Raw genomic sequence first — 16,646 nt, forward strand, 5'->3', positions numbered from 1 at the left:
GCCATTATAAAAGTTTCTCATTCCTTCTCTACCACAGAAATTTTAGCTGCCCCTCTTTAGTCCCTCGCGCAAATTTTTCTGGCCATGTGTGCCACCTCTGTCAGCTCCATGACATTGAAGAATAGGTTGACCAAACTATGAAGCAAAACAGGATGGAGATGAGACCATTGTGCCCTTTGTGAAGCTGTTACTTATGTTGAGTCCCACGAAAGACACCCCTAGTCTCCAACTCCTCATTTCTCGTCTCTCTCTCGAGCTCATCTCTCTCTCAAAACCCTAGCTGAAGGAACCAAGGCGGTGGCGAGAAGAGGCGGCGGTGACCAAGCAGATCTATACACGTGAGGAGGGGGTCTTATTGGGTAGGGATCAAGAGGTTGACACACCGGATCCAAGGCCACATGCAGCACGGGCCTTGGTTGAGGGTGACCGTGAGATCCAGGGAGTCACCATGGTGGAGTCGGAGGTGCGCCCAACGTGGCTTTCAGATGGGTAGGCTATTGTCTTCTTCTTCTCTTGTTGTCCTCCATTGTCATGCACTTAGCCTAATTGTAGGTGCTTAGTTTGTTGCCGTAGATCTGCCTTAATCGATGGGTGTTCGTATGTAGGATGGACCCCAAAACGAGCTACAGATTAGAAATAAGGATCGTTGCGATAAATTCTCGATGCCATTGGTTTAGCATAAGCACAGTTGTAGATGCTGGCACAACAAATTTCAAGGATTTGGTCGAAGACATTGTGGATAAGTACCCTTGTGGTTATGGTGACATTGTTGACATGTTCTACTACTATGGTGAAACCAAGTCCAACATCAAAGTCAGGAGCGACCATGATTTAGTTACTATGTTTTCCAAAAATGCTAGTGCCAAGACCTGCTTGTTGACCTTTGCTTACCATCCTATGGGTACTGATACACCAGTCATTCCACTATGACATGATTTAGCTGAAATGCCTAACTCCTCTATGCAAGCCTATAACCTAGCTGAGCCTACACCAGCACCAACCCAAACACAAGCTTCCACTCAAACACTAGCTTCAACCCAAACTCAAGCTTCCTCTCAAACGACAACAGCCACTAATGATGACAACTACCTAAACAATCCTAAGCCACAGAATGAGCACAGTGGGTGTGGATGAGGAGGGCATGTACCTAGAATTAGAGCCACAGACCAAGGGTACTGATGCATTTGAGGAGGATGCACATGTTTCTGACTCTGAATGTGATTCTGATTCTGATGATGACTATGAGGAGGATGAGGCAGATGAAATGGTCAAAGATAAAGTTCCACTTAGTAATCCTAAAATAGTGTATGAAAAAATGACCCACCAATAACAGTAGACAACATCTATGAAAATATGTCTTGTTTTAAGTTGGCTTTGGCTACACATGCAATCCGAAATGAGTTTGAGTTTAACATAGAGAAGAGTGATCCAGGGAGCTATAGGTCCTACTGCAGTGCCAGAATTGATGGATGTAGGTGGAGGATTCATGCATCTACAACTGTAGACAACTTAACAGTGAAGGTAACTCTTGCCATCTTTCTTTTTTGTTGATTTACTTATAATTGGTGTGACATATTTGCAGGTGAAGAAGAACCCATATCCTCATGAGTGTCAGAGCACAAGAAGAGGTGGTAAAGTGAAGTGTGCAACCAAGTTTTGGATTTGTGAAAAGGTGATGGACTGGGTATTTGAGAATCCCTAGGGTGTCAGCTATGGAGCTACAGAGGAGGATCAAGGATGAATTCAAGGTGGTTGTGCCTTACAAGAGAGTATATAATGGTAAAGAACTAGCTCATAGCCAATTATTTGGAGATTGGAAGTCCAGTTTTGACAATCTGTATAGGTTCAAGTTGCAAATTGAGGAATCTTGTCTAGGTGGCTTTGTAGTTATTGATCATCGTACCATTAATAACAAGATTGGGTTCAATAGACTGTTCTTTGCCATGAAGCCATGTATTGATGGGTTTCTTCAAGGCTGTAGGCCATACTTGTCAGTTGATAGTACATTTCTCATGGGCAAGTTTAGAGGTCAACTATGTGTAGCTTGTGCAGTAGATGGGCAGAACTGGATGTATCCAATTGTAGTTGGAGTCATAGATTCAGAAACAAATGAGAATTGGATATGGTTCATGGAGATACTAAGAGATGCTATAGGGAGTCCACCAGGTCTGACCTTCTGTACTGATTGTGGTCAAGCAGTGATGGTCGATGTGAGTGAGGTATTTCCTAATGCAGAGCACAGAGAGTGTATGTGGCATCTTGTTCAAAATTTTAAGAAAATGTACCATGGAAAGATGTTTGATGATCATTTGTGGGCATCATCTTATAGTTGGAACTCATACCTTTTTGAGAAAGACTAGTCAGTAATGGCAGCAGCTAAGCCAGCAGCTATGGTTTATCTACAATAGAACCATAAGAAGCTATGGACCAGAAGTCAATTTGGAGTCACATCTAAGATGGACTATGTCACAAATAATTTAGCTGACAACTTCAACAACTGGATCAAAGGTGAAAAAGGCAGGCATTTGGATGACTTGCTTGATACAATTAGGACATAAGTTATTAATCAAATGGAACCATAGAAGGAAGGTTGCAAGACAGATGCAGGGCAAGATACTTCCACACATTGTGGACAAGCTGAAGGAGCAAAGCAGGAACCTAGATATTGATGTCATAACTAGCGGCGATGGCATTGTAGAGGTGTGTGAAAGAGGAGGATCAAGCTTCAGATTTGTTGTGAATGTGGACCAAACTGACTTGCACTTGTAGGGCATGGCAGGTTTCTGGACTACCATGTAAGCATGCACTGGCCTACATCACTAGCATAAGTAGAGAGAAAATTGAAGACCATGTGGACAACTACTACTCAGTGCAGAAGTTCAGGTCAGCTTATGAGGGTATCATCCTTGCCATTCCTGATAAGTCCATGTGGCCCAAATCTGATCATGACTTCTTCATGCATCCACCTCTTCTCAAATCAACTGCTGGTATAAGGAGGCAGACAAGGTTCAGAGGAGGTGCTGAAGGTGGCAACAAAGGCAATAAAGGCATGCACCAGTGCCCTATTTGCCATGAATATGAGTATCACTGGTACACTTGTAAAGATGGAGATCCTGCAGACATTGCAGCAATGCTTGCTGATAGGTAAGATTCTTTGTTTCAGATTTTTATGTTGGGTTGTATGTGACATACTTATTAGTACTGACAGTTTGTATTTATCTATTGCAGGGGACCACCTAAAAGAAAGAAGAAAAAGGCAACCCCAGCCTCAACTAAAACAAGCATTGTTCCTGTTCCTACCAGAATGGTGTTCCCTGATTTGCCCCCTGGTACAACTAACACAACTGAAGCAATTGCTGGAAATAAGAGGAAAACAACAGCAACAGTTCTAAGAAATCAAAGAGCTCATCCTCTGCCTCAGCAGCTTCAATCAGGTAGGCTCATGTTCTTCACATTTTCCTTGTACTATAGGTTTATAAGTCAACTAACCCAATACTTTTTTTTTTGCTTTAGAAGATCTGGAACAGGCTCCAACCAGCCAGAAACTAGAAGCCTGCAGCCTATGCCTTTGAGCTTTTTGTTCCCTGCTAGCCTAGAGCCAGAACCTCAGCATGTCAACACTGCCGACGATATCAACACAACTGAGAATAAAGGGAGACCCAAGACAGCAGTGAATAAGAAAAAAGTAGGAAAGCAACACAATGGAGACAGTCGTGCTATGAATACAAGAGCCAAGGTATCTACAACTCTAGATAGTCCTGCTATGGGTACCAGAAGCAAAAGGAAGCTTGACATTTAGTTGTTGTCTGTGGGATGACACAAAACTCCAAATATTTTGTAACTCATGTGGTCTGTCTATTGACCATAACCTGCATTTTGTAAGACCAAAACAGTGGTATATGCATGACCAAAACAATGGTCTAGTCTATGTCATGACTGGTTTGTGAAATGCTGTTATGGTTTGTGAAATTTTCGTAACTGTTTGTCAAATTTGTTGTTCTGGTTTCTGAATCTGTGTAACTGGATGTCAATTAGTGACATGCTGCAACTGAGAGAAAATGCATAGCACATTTTATCCCTACTAGAATGCCAGACTCCCACGTGGCGTCAAGGGCAAGTGGAAAATTATGCTCCTGACGCTGGACACAGCGGCAAAAGGGTCGTTCTATCCCTCCGTTATCGGTCCGTCACACTCTAAACTGACGGAAGTGGCACACAGGACCAGAAAAGTTTGCGCGAGGGACTGAGGAGGGGCAGCCAAAATTTCTGTGGCTAGAGAAGGAATTAGAAACTTTTATAATGGATTGTAGGTAAAAGTCTCTAGATATTTTCGGTTGGTATAGGTCCGTGGCTCTGGCGCGTTGGCTCAAAACTGAGAAAAAATTCATTTGAGGGAAAATGAAAAGGAAAAATGCCTGTTCCGCGGTAAAATTTTTTGGCCTAAATACCACTCTCTACCCTCCCTCTCTAGTCCAAACCCTAACTCCTCGTTGCTTCAGTCACCTGTCATTGCCGCCGCCTCCATCGCAGTCTCGCTCCCACCAAATCCCTGCATGCCCGCCCAAATCCGCCTCCACCGCCGCCTTCCAACTTCGCTGCCGCCACCACCGCCACCGCCGCAGCCCAACTCCGCCGCTACGTGATTAGCATCGCTCGCCAATCCTGCACGGCGACCTAGATTCGCAGTCATGCGATGTGCAACCAAATCCTCCATCATCCTCCACTTCCTTGCCGAGCCTTCCCTTCCACGCCAGCCCCCTTTCTCTATACCCAGCAGCATCACTTCATATTGTGTGGACATGAACATGATAATCCCGTTTAAATTATAACCATTTTGTGGATGCATGGCATATGAACATTATTATCAAAGTATGTAGCTGGTGTGATGCTTATGGTCTTTTTTGGTTTTATAGTTCATTTTGAAAGTTGTTTGATCTCCCTCATAAAGGCTCATGGATAAATCATGGATCGAGAATGATGCTAGGTATAAACAATTCACAGAGACTGAAAGTTCTATCTGTAGTTAACATGGAAATTAACTTAAAAATTGCATGTAGGCACACCAAGATATATCAAGGGGTGAACAATTTCATAGCTTTTGCATTTGAGAATTCGGTGGTAGAAAGCAAGATACTATGCCCTTGCAGAAAGTGTGTTAACTCATTTTGGAGAAAGGGATACAGTGCTACCTCGCCCTTATGGTGACATTGAGACTTTGGCTGATGCTAAGTCAATGCCAATTCAGTGGCCATACAACAGAGTAATAAACTAGACTTGCCTTTGTTTCTTTTATTCATATATATGATAAGTGAACAAAGTTTCTAATTAATGATATTTATAATAGTTGAATGTCAGCAAGGCATCACATTCATCCAAGTCTACTGCAGGTATGCATTTTTTCTGAATTTTACTTTCACCAAGCTGCAACTTGTGATGCTGATACATTGTAACTACTAGCTGATAAGAACCGTTTGATGATGCGAGTTAGTCAATCGTATTTAAACTCAGTCTCTCTGTATTGATGAACCAGCTGAAAAAAAAAATCATTACTTCAAATGTTTCATTTACTTAGTCAGACATCAGAACAAACATTTTGAACTATGTTTGGCTGAAGTGAAAATCTGCAATTGAAGCTTCTTGTCTACCAAAAATCTCTGTAGTGGAGATATTGACTTAGCATTTAGCAAACAAAGCTTAGCCTAACTGATACACTGCAACCACTCTTCATTTATATATTTTTTAGCACTAGTAACCTCAAAGGGATAATGAGATGTAGAATGTAGTATATATGTAATACACTGAATATTGAAAAATGAAACATCTAAGTATTATTATGGGTTAGCAATTAGTTCGAATAATACTATTGACTGTCTTTCTCCAACATTGGTAAATATTGTCGCTATGATATTCATACTATATTTCCGGCCGTCCTGCTGCTGCAAGGTCCTAGGCCGTCATACTATTTCAGGATATGGAGATATGTGCTTGATCTGCTACTACCTGCTGTTTGGTACTGCTGCTGCCTGTATGTTTGATCTGCTGCTGTCTGCAGTGGCGGAGCCTGAACCAATATGTAGCGGGGGGCCAATTTGCCAATTAAAATTATATGTACATAGATCATGGAGAATTAGTTTTAGTACTTATAATTAGGTCACAGTTCACAAGATACATAGGACAAACATACTATGCAATTTGGGGCTTACAACAAATTAAATAGCAAAGATCTCAGTAGACAACAAATTATTACTCAATTAGTAACTTCTAGTTCGCATCGCCTGTAGATTTTACAGATTGAAGAATTTGGAAGGCAAAAAATATTATACTTATAAGACCGGGCTGTAACGAATAAAAAATCCATTCATCAGCCAAGCTTTGCGCTCGCTCCGGGAAAACCTCCATCTGCAACGTATCGGCAACTAGCCCCATTCTTTGACCCATGGGATTTTATACGTTAGAGAAAATAGCACACACCTGGATCCTGATGGCTATTGGGCTGTTAATAGCACATGGACTTAAAAAAATACGGAAGGCTATGTTTAATTTATCATCTTATTTGTTACCCTCCAGGTCAGCCTATATACTAAATCTGTATATTGCTTTGAGTTAGGTACTATCAGTTTACTTATTTATTTTATTTACAAAGATTTTGGACATTGAACTTTCATTTTTATGAAATTTGGTTATTAATTTTAGAGAACTTCTTGGAGTCGCTAATTGGATATTCATACTACATTTCAGGCCGTCCTGCTCCGGCAAGGTCCTAGGCAGCATACCTGATGGTATCCATAAGTTAAAAGTGCTCATCGAAACTGTGTTTTGTTTTGAACCTATTAAAGATATAACTATGAGCTAATTGTTATTGAAATTTGAGCAGTGGCTTTAGGTGTTAGTGAGCTAAGCTTTTGGTCACAAGTGGTGGATGTATGACTTTTGGTCACATGAGGTAGATGTTGTATGACTTTTGGTCACATGAGGAAGATGTAGGGATGTTGATGGCTTGCTCATGCACAAACTTCATGTTTGCGAGCTTCTAATCTATTTTGTACTTATGATGTTGAATCTGACCGAGACCTTACATTGGGCTACTCATATATGAATGAATTAGTTATGGTTAATATATCTTGTAATAAATGCGTGTGCATTGATAATAGATTATTTTTGGGTTATTATGTACTGCTGATTAGCAACATACATATTGTGTCTATGTGAATGATTCGTGTTGGATGTTAGTTGCTAAAAGTATTTATAGCTTCAAACTATGTGTCAGTATATGTAGCACCTAAGGCGTTAAACTGTCGGTCGCTAAAAACATGTTGGTTGGCATTGGCTATACCAACGCCACTTTCAGCGACTGCACCTAAGTGTCGGCATAGATCTATACCGATCGATGGAACGTCGCTATATCGACGTATACGGATCAACGGTACGTCGCTATTATGGGGCTGTGGTGTAGTGCCTGAAGCTACCTCATTGATCATGTCTGTTGCACAGCGTTAAGCTTAATTATCCTAGACCCTGCACACGCGGATCTGCGGACTGCGTGCGTCTCGGCTAGCAGCCGTCCTATGGGCGACCGCAAGTCGTCACCAGCTTGAAGCCACGGGCCTACGGGACCCAACCGATTGTGGATGTACCAAGGCTGGATGTGGCGGGCAGCTAGTTCTATTGCCTGTGCTCGATCTCAGCCTGTAGCTGACGCCCAGAGAATACACCAGCAAACGCCGCATGTGCCCGATCTCGTTCATCGCCGCTAGCTAGGGCCTGCATGTCGTTGTTGCCAAACTGTAATCCTTTGCTGTCCGTGTGATATTGCATCTGCCCGCTTGCATACGGGCATCCGCTACCCTGCAGCGTAGCTAGCCCGCATGGTCGACTTGAAGCCTCCATTGATATTGCCTGAGACCAGCTTGCCAAGTTGCCATGACTCGGCACAACATCGCGCAATCCGGCATGAACGACACTTTTATGTGGCCACCCACACGCGGCTCGCAGCCTAAGCGTGTTGCACTACAGAAAAGCTGCATGAAGCGCTGTATTGATACTATCTAGTACGGACTACGGAGTACTATATATGGTAAATTGATCATGTTGATCATCTATCTACTACCGCCCTGTTCGTTTGGCTGATAAGCCATGGCTGAAAGTACTATTGACTGATTTATTGTGAGAGAAAAATATTATTCGTTGGCTAAAAAAATACTGCTTATAAGCCAAGCGAACAGTGCTACATCAAGCAGCTAGCAGCTGATAGATTGATTTAGAAACTCGTAGTTTCAATATTCTAATCTAATATATATTCTGACTAGTCTATGTATGATGAATTAGTGAATTGATGCTAGCATGCATCTCATCACCGTCGCGGATATGCAAGCTCGCAGCTACTCGTACGGACGTACCGCAGGTTGCCTCAGCCTTGTATAGTGTACACGAAGTACATATTATTTTTTGTACATGTAGTACATGTATACATGAACGGTATATGCTTCGCCAGATTTGCATATAGGTTTGATGATTAAAGAAAAATAGAAAAAAAAGATTCTTCTGTTGGAAACTTTTGCATGCTTATCTTTTGTTTATATGTATATATATGCAATGTGTTGATATGATTATGCTCTTTTAGATGCGTTATTATCACATATTATGAATTATATATATCATGTAATTGTAAGTATAAAATCTTGAAGGATTATTCTAGAAACATGGTATAAGGTATATGGGCTCTCTAAATCCTGCAGACCTTAGATGTATATCACCTTTGAGAGGCCCATATTTGTTTTTCCTAGCATAATGAATTTTTGGTATGAATGAATGATTGGTATTAATTCTGAAAATTTGTATAAACCATAATCCTGAAAAATGCTAGGATGCTTCTAAGAATATTTTGTATAACCATCCACTATCTTTTTACACCTTGCTACTTGTTTACACGTAGTAAACCTATACAGACATGATGATTCTAGTTGTAATGATATATATGCATACCTTCATGAAGAAGAAATATTCTGGACTTGCCCTGAATGATAAAATTATTTGTTATGGTCATTATTAAATCCATGTAGGATATTTTGCTACCATTGAAGTATAGTGAACTCAGGAATATTTTCTAATTATATTCTCTATAATGAGTACATGGCCGAGAGAAATAACAAATGCATTGTGGGACTCACTGCATGAGAAAAATCCCAAATTATGATTACAGAATATCATATTGTACTGAAAGTCAAATTTTCAAGCCCGTATGTCTATAGATTGAGGTATAATGCTGCTCTATAAATAATAGCTTGAAGCTTTGTATTAAATGTCTAGAAGACAGGATGGTAAATAAGAAATGTCTCTTATGAATAGAATATATATGAAAGAGCAATGTATAACACATGAAGTATTTGAATTTACCATCAGAAATTATTCAAATAGAAATTGAGTTGGAAGTTTGAGACAGCTTTATAACCCAGGATATTATCTGTTGCAATAACTTTGAATATGTCGCGCTTGCATATGTTATACCCCGTGAAGGTTTGTGACTATATATCATAACTATTGAGAATAAAGCATGAAGCTACCGCCTGTCATGTATAGAAGTTAAGATATGCGAGAATGGTTATTATTTAGCATATTTAAGAGTTTTTTTCTTGAAGAAGAACTTAAATCATGTGCTTATAGATTTGTTGTCTTTGAAATTCATATCCTGAAGTATTGATAGTAGTGGTAATGGTGCTTTAAGTTTTAGTTCCCGTTGAATTAAGTGGATTATGTAAACTCATAGAAGAGTTAATGGTTACTTTTTTTAGCTTGAAGACTAATATGAAGCATTTATATTCTTAGTTGGAATTCTTACTTGCAGTAATATGTGTCAATCTTGCATGGAATAAATAAGATTTATATGTTTCGCATATAAATAATTGTCTATTTTTGCCTATCTAAATTACTCAGTTTCGTCGGGCACACCTCAGGGGAGAACAAAAAAATCACATTTTTGCCATCAGGATCACAAATGAGATAATAAAGCTTACATCATTCTTAATCATTTCTCACATCACTTCACATGTACATCAGAGTATAACATTTATGATAACAGCGGAACATAATTATATTATCAGAGTTATGATCAATTTAATGTAATAGCAGAATATAGACATGTGATCAGAATTACAGCAAAAATAATCATCTATTCATGGCATGATGAAGCAGTGATATGTAAACTATGAAAATAGATTATAAATTTTTATTTATAAAAACATTTAGTGAGAGTTACAAATAAAACTACGATCGCAGCGTAAAGGAAGTCCTCTCTGAGCCCACCAGGAGAAATCCACACACAATGGTAGATTTAGTCTTCATCTATCACCTGCAATAGGGGGAATAAAACCCTGAGTACTCAATTGTACTCAGCAAGACTTACCCGATAGAAGGAAAGAAAAGACTCTAAGGATATGCAGGGCTATCTGGCTTGTGGGTTTATTGCATTTGTAGGAAGCATTACTAAGCGTGCGTCCTTATATTTGATTTTTATTAATAGCCGCATTGGTTCATTAACTAACCATTCTATGTAAGCACCTGTGCTACTTTCAAGCAGGTGGGAAACAAACAGATTTCCGTTTCTTTTCATCTTTCATCTTTCAGTTCTTACTACGGTGCTAGGCATAAGACAAGCCGTACCGACTCGGCGGCGATTCATGAACCAATGTGCCTTGCTAGGTGCCCTCGAAAACACACGTTCCCGCTTATACCCTAGGCACAAGCAGGACCAACCCATCATTCTCCTATCCTGGGTGTCCAGGTCCCCATCCAAACTGGGACTCCAAGACCCCTGCTCCTGAGTCTAGGACTCAGTGCGGTGCAAGGACCTCCTCCACCAAAAAGAAACCCTAACAGTCAGTCCAAAAAGAGCTGGATCCACGACAAGAGAGCAACAAGTCTTTCAAACACCCATACCTAAGTATGTGCTCGGGACAATAGATCTGTGACTTGCCTTGATGGCTTATGCAACTATCGGTCCTTAACCGACACAGACAGGGAAAGCAGTGTAACCAAGCCATGCCTCGCGTCCACGGCGACACAACCTCTTATACCCACCAATACCCAACCATATCCCTGTCCGGTCAGCATTTTTTCCTTTCCACCATTTATATTTTCCAAGTGATAATAATACAGTAATATATTTCCTATCTCTCACGAGTGACAGGCAATCACTCGACTTCTACCGGAGTCCTGTAGCATAGTATTCTACATGATCCTGTCATACTAGTAAGACTCATAGGATAAAGATATATATGCACGTGAGTTTTATTCAACTCCTTAAAACTTAATGCATAAATATAATTTAAACTGCAGAAAAGTAAGGGTTATGCACCAGGGCTTGTCTGGGTAAGATATATATTAAAAATTAGTATCTGCATCTTAAGATTATCCACCATCAACTGAATAGAAATATCATTGTATCATCTCCTGCAGAGAATACCATTACACCATCTTTAGATTTCCAATCATCCTTCAATTGATCCGTTGATCCATCATCGTACCTATATGATATGCATTGATACAAATGCATAGATGTAAATAATCGACGACAGCCGAAATGCTTAGAAACCCGATCAAGCCTCACAAGCTAACGAGATAGCTCTAATGCTGGTGTACGTATCTATGTTGTCGAATAAGGCGTTACTTCTCAACAATCATTTTAGTTATATAAAGCCAAGTGGTTTCGTTATTTCGTTCTATCGATTTAATCTTTATTCAAAATATGACATCATTATCTATTTAGCAAACTAATTATTCTAGAGCTATAAAAATTATAGTGAGCACCTAATATTGCTAGAAGCCTACTGTACAAATTTTAGATTCAACAATATTACCAATTTATAATGGAAATTCCTACAAGTTTATATTTTTATAATGTTAAGGATCTTAAATTAATTATATAGCTCCCAAAAATATTATCCAACTTTGTGAACAAAAACTACTAAGAGGTGGCTCATGATTTTAGGAACTTAACAAAACTGGTTTGGCATTTTTATGATTTTTATTTGATTTATTACGGACTTACAAACCTCAGCCATTTTAGACAAAATAATAAACTCAGCAGAAAAAGAAAACAACCCGCGGGCCGCATGAGGCCCAGCCAGCCATGGCAGACCAGCCCACAGTGAAGCCCAGGCAGTGAATGACTCAAGGCCGGCCCAGCGGAGGCGGCACGAGCGGCCCAGCCATGGCGGTTCAGGCCGGCCCAGCGCGTGGACGTCGATGGCCCTGCACTGCCGGCCCATGCGGCTAGGCAGGGCGGCGGCGGTCATTTTGCGGTGGCCGGAGACGACCGAAGGCGCAGCAATGCCGGATGTGGAGCGGCGTGGGACCACGCCACCCGGGTGCGCGATGCGTAGGGGGCGCTGCGGTGCACGACGATGGCGGTGAAGCAGCACGGGACTCGAGCGCGGCGACCGGCGGCTGACGGCATCCGGGGGCTCCGGTGTGGTACACGGCGGCTCTGGCACGGTACACGGCGTGGACCGAGGCGAAGGGCATGCTCGCGCGCGGTGGCTGCGGAACCACGGGCGCGCAGCAGTGCATGACATGCTCGCGCACGGGCTGAGGGGTGCAGTGCGCTCGAGAGAGGCAAGGTGACGGCGGGCGCGACCTAGTGGGAGCGGGTCGTGGAGGCGCGGCGACTGTGGAAGACATCGTGACTCGGCGCGCAATCGGACCGGGATGGACCGGAATGGGCACGGTGGCCACACACAGCCGCGGCAAGGAAGGAAAGGGAGGGGGCACCGGTGCGGGGCACAGGAGGAGCCGTGGTGCGGGGAGAAGCGAGGTGCAGCGGCGCCTTCCCTGGCCTAATGATGGTCACAGGAGGAGCAGCGCAGGGAAGGCGGAAGGAAGGCACGCGAGGGGCTCGGTCTAGTGCGGCCGTGGGCTTCACACGCACACGCGAGGGAAACCGGCGATGGCGGGGCACTGCGGTTTGGCGCGCCGAGGAACCGCAGGTCTAGCATGGGACCGGGGCACGCGCGTGCACGCGAAGACCGGCGATGAACGGCAGAAAGTGGTGGACTGGTGCGGCAGTGGCCGAGACGGTGTCGAGGGGCAGCAGGCTCAGGGCGAGGCAAGGCGGTGCTGAGCTCGGTGCGTGACGCGGAGAGGGAAAAAGGAGGGCAGCACTGTGGCTTGCACGCGCTTGCAGTGCACCATGACGGTGGCAGGGGTGTTGGCGCGTGGGCACGGGAGGAGCGATGTTGCGGGATCGTGGGATGCTCTCGTGTGAAATGGGGAAGGAACCGACAGAGAGAGTGTGACTGAGAGAGTGAGCGGGGAGGACGAGCTGAGCTGGACTCCTTGGCTGTAGAAAAAGAAAGGAAGAGTGCACGAACTCGACCTCGACATAGAGGCATACAGCAGCATCAGGGAGACGTCCCGTCGATCCATTCGCTTGCTCCACAACTCAACCACAATAGCCCGTAGAGGTAGGCAAGACAAGCCACAGAGGCACGCAAGGCAGGCAAAGGCAACACGGCAACAGAGGCAAGCAAGGCATTGATGGTGCCGCAGCGATAATGTGACTAAATGGGCAGGTCAAACGGTGACACTTAGCGGGGCATGGGCACACCAGGGCCAGTGCTCTCATTAAATTTAGACACGACGCAAGCGAAAGAGAAGACAGAGACTAAGGCAAACAGACACGCCGAGGTGCAGAGGAGAACGAGACGGTGAATAATTGCCATGCCACGAGTACGTTGTGCGCCAGGAAAAATAAACAAAGCTACTGTGCTCTCTCTCTCTTCAGTTTGTGCTTATCAAAATAAACCCGTGAGTATATATATATATATCATTCTATTTATTAATAGCTTTTATTTTATTTATAAAAGTTACTTTTCATGCTTAATCTAACAGAACAAACCGTTTGCTAGAATCGTCGTTCGACAGTCCTAATTATTTCTACGCACGACGTGATTTAACTTGAGCGTTTATTCGAGTCCACAAAACTAAGTCACACAGGATTCGCTTATCGCCTCAAGTACTTTTTAAATTAAAAACCTGAGAACTCATTTCGAAAATTTTTCTTAGACCTAAATTACGGTGCTAAACAGGATCGTAACACTAGGGTGTTACAACTACTACCATGTAGGTAGAAGGAAAATTGAATTTCCTAAAAGCACATGAATAATTGAACTATACTGGCATATAAACTAATCTTAGAAGAATCAATTTAGCCAAGAAATAGTATAATTCATAAACTAAGTATTTAATACTTTAACTTAGAAACTAGAAGTTTATGTCCTACCCTGAATCTATTGTTGTACACTGAACAGTATACTAGATATGTGAATTTCATACCAGAACCATTAAATGCTAGAAGTATAATTGAATTCTATGGAACTTTTGAAATGATTATTCATAGTTGCATTAAGCTTATTATTACTTGAAATAATTATGGCATGAAAAGGGGAGAAATTTTAGGTAAAGGCATAAGAAAATATGGGTAATATATATTTAATAGGTATAACCTTCCTAAATCTATCTTTAAGTGCATGTATCAGGACTTGAAGTCCTAGCCGCATCCCTTCCGGCTAAGTTAACTTTCTCTACATTGCACTAATTGCAAGCAAGCTTGTAGCTTTGTATTTTGTTGTTATCTATTACGTTGGGTTGAATACCAACATTCCACATTACACTCGAATGTGTATCACTATGTTGTGCTCTCGTCAAGCTATAACTATCTCTACTCTTGCATGAATATTAGCATAGCAGCTATATTTGTAGCTAGTAGCTACCTTACACTTCCCTCATAATTAGATTGGATAGCTAGTACGCTATGTCTATAGTTCCCATTGAACTCAAAAATATCTTGTTTTCAATGGATCGTATATATAAGCAATAAATTGGTCTAGGGCTAAGTAGCCTAAGATCAGAGCGAGTTGCTTAAATTGAAATTGGCTAAATAGAGAAGTGACCCAATTGAATGGAATTGATTATAATGGAAATTGAGTTGATAGATAAAAAATTTATAATGGTTTGGGATTTATGAAGAAAAGGCATTTGGGGAATTTTGTATTAATGGCAATTATAAAATTCTTGAAGAAATTCCATGTAATTTTGAATGTTTTGATTTTATACGTTTAAAGTATATGGTCCATTTTTTATGTATAAGTGATTGGATCAATTTTTTTTGGCTAAACAATAAAGAAGCTAGACAATGAAATAATTTTATAAACTACGATATGTGCAAATCAGGGGGAGAGCACCCCAGAGTTTATTGGAATGACGAACATTCTTTATTGCACTTTATGTATTCTAGCTCACTACATATAATGTATAATAGCCCCTTTATTTAAATATGCGCATGAATATTTTTCATAAAATTTTATCACAGCATACATGAATGGGCCTCCGTTGTAGTTAGAGATAATAATAAATTTGAATTATTTTAAGCCCTTGATAGGGGATATCTTTTGAATTATATATGCTATTAAAAGATCTAATATTGGCATTAGGGAAGAGAGAAAGCCTATTTTGAATGCCAAATATTATTCTCACGGAAGGAAAATGATCTTAAAAGTAAAATATTCCTTGAAGCTTAAAGCAGGAATAGTATCACACATTAAATCAAACAATAGTTTGACTAATGCTCTTGTGAAGCATGAAGCGAAGCATATGCCAGATATTTTTGAAAATGAGAGGAGTAACTTGAAGTTATAAACCAGAAGTTATGTTTACTAGTAGTAAACTAAATATTGTATACTATTAAGTTACAATCTACGGGGACGCATGTGGATTCTAGTTTATTGTATATTTGTTAAATAAAATAAGAAAAAAAACTCCTCCATTCTCATAAAAAAGAACATGCCACACCCAATTTTAAGGATAAAATTGAATGCACAATACTCATGTGTGCCCAGGATACAGTCACACACACAAGTCGACAAATCATATAAAGTATTATCACGGTGTCTCTTACATCAGGTCCATAATACAACTTAGTCTTACATCACACAGCGGAAATTAAAAGATAATAAACTCTCGTGGACTTCATCACAGGGAATGTCAACTGGTTGACCACAAGCCTAAAAATCCTCGAGGAATTCCTCATACCTATTGTCATCTGTTACCCATCCGGGATTTTTATCCAAATAAAGAAAATAAACAAGTGTAAGTACATTTCGTACTTAACAAGCTAACATGGGGTTATGAAGCTCAAAAAGGATTGACTCTGGTTTACTGCAGTTAGCATTTTTAGTACGACAAGCTTTTATTATTAGATATTATCAAATTATGCTTAAGCTCCTATTTAATCCCATAAGAACATATATCAATGTAAAGTGTATCGTATATCATCATAGAACAACTTTAAATGATCATCAACAAGTAACTAGTTATTCTGTGAGTTTTTCGGGCCGCTTATAACCGTGAGCACGGCTGTTATAATAGTTTGTTACCCTCTGCAGAGGTGGTGCATATTCACCGCGAGTCGTGATCCCCATATGCCTGGGTTAATTACTCTCATGTCACTATCAAGGTGAGCGGGCAGGGTACACTATGAAGCCATTTCATAGGTTTCCCTAACAAGTTAGGGCCGCTAGGTTTCCTTGGCAGGCAGATATAGGAACCCCCCTTTCCTATGGCATATATCCATCGCAGCTATACTCATAGGAACA

This window comes from Miscanthus floridulus, chromosome 3, assembly GCF_019320115.1.
Source record: "Miscanthus floridulus cultivar M001 chromosome 3, ASM1932011v1, whole genome shotgun sequence".
NCBI classification, from domain to species: domain Eukaryota; kingdom Viridiplantae; phylum Streptophyta; class Magnoliopsida; order Poales; family Poaceae; genus Miscanthus; species Miscanthus floridulus.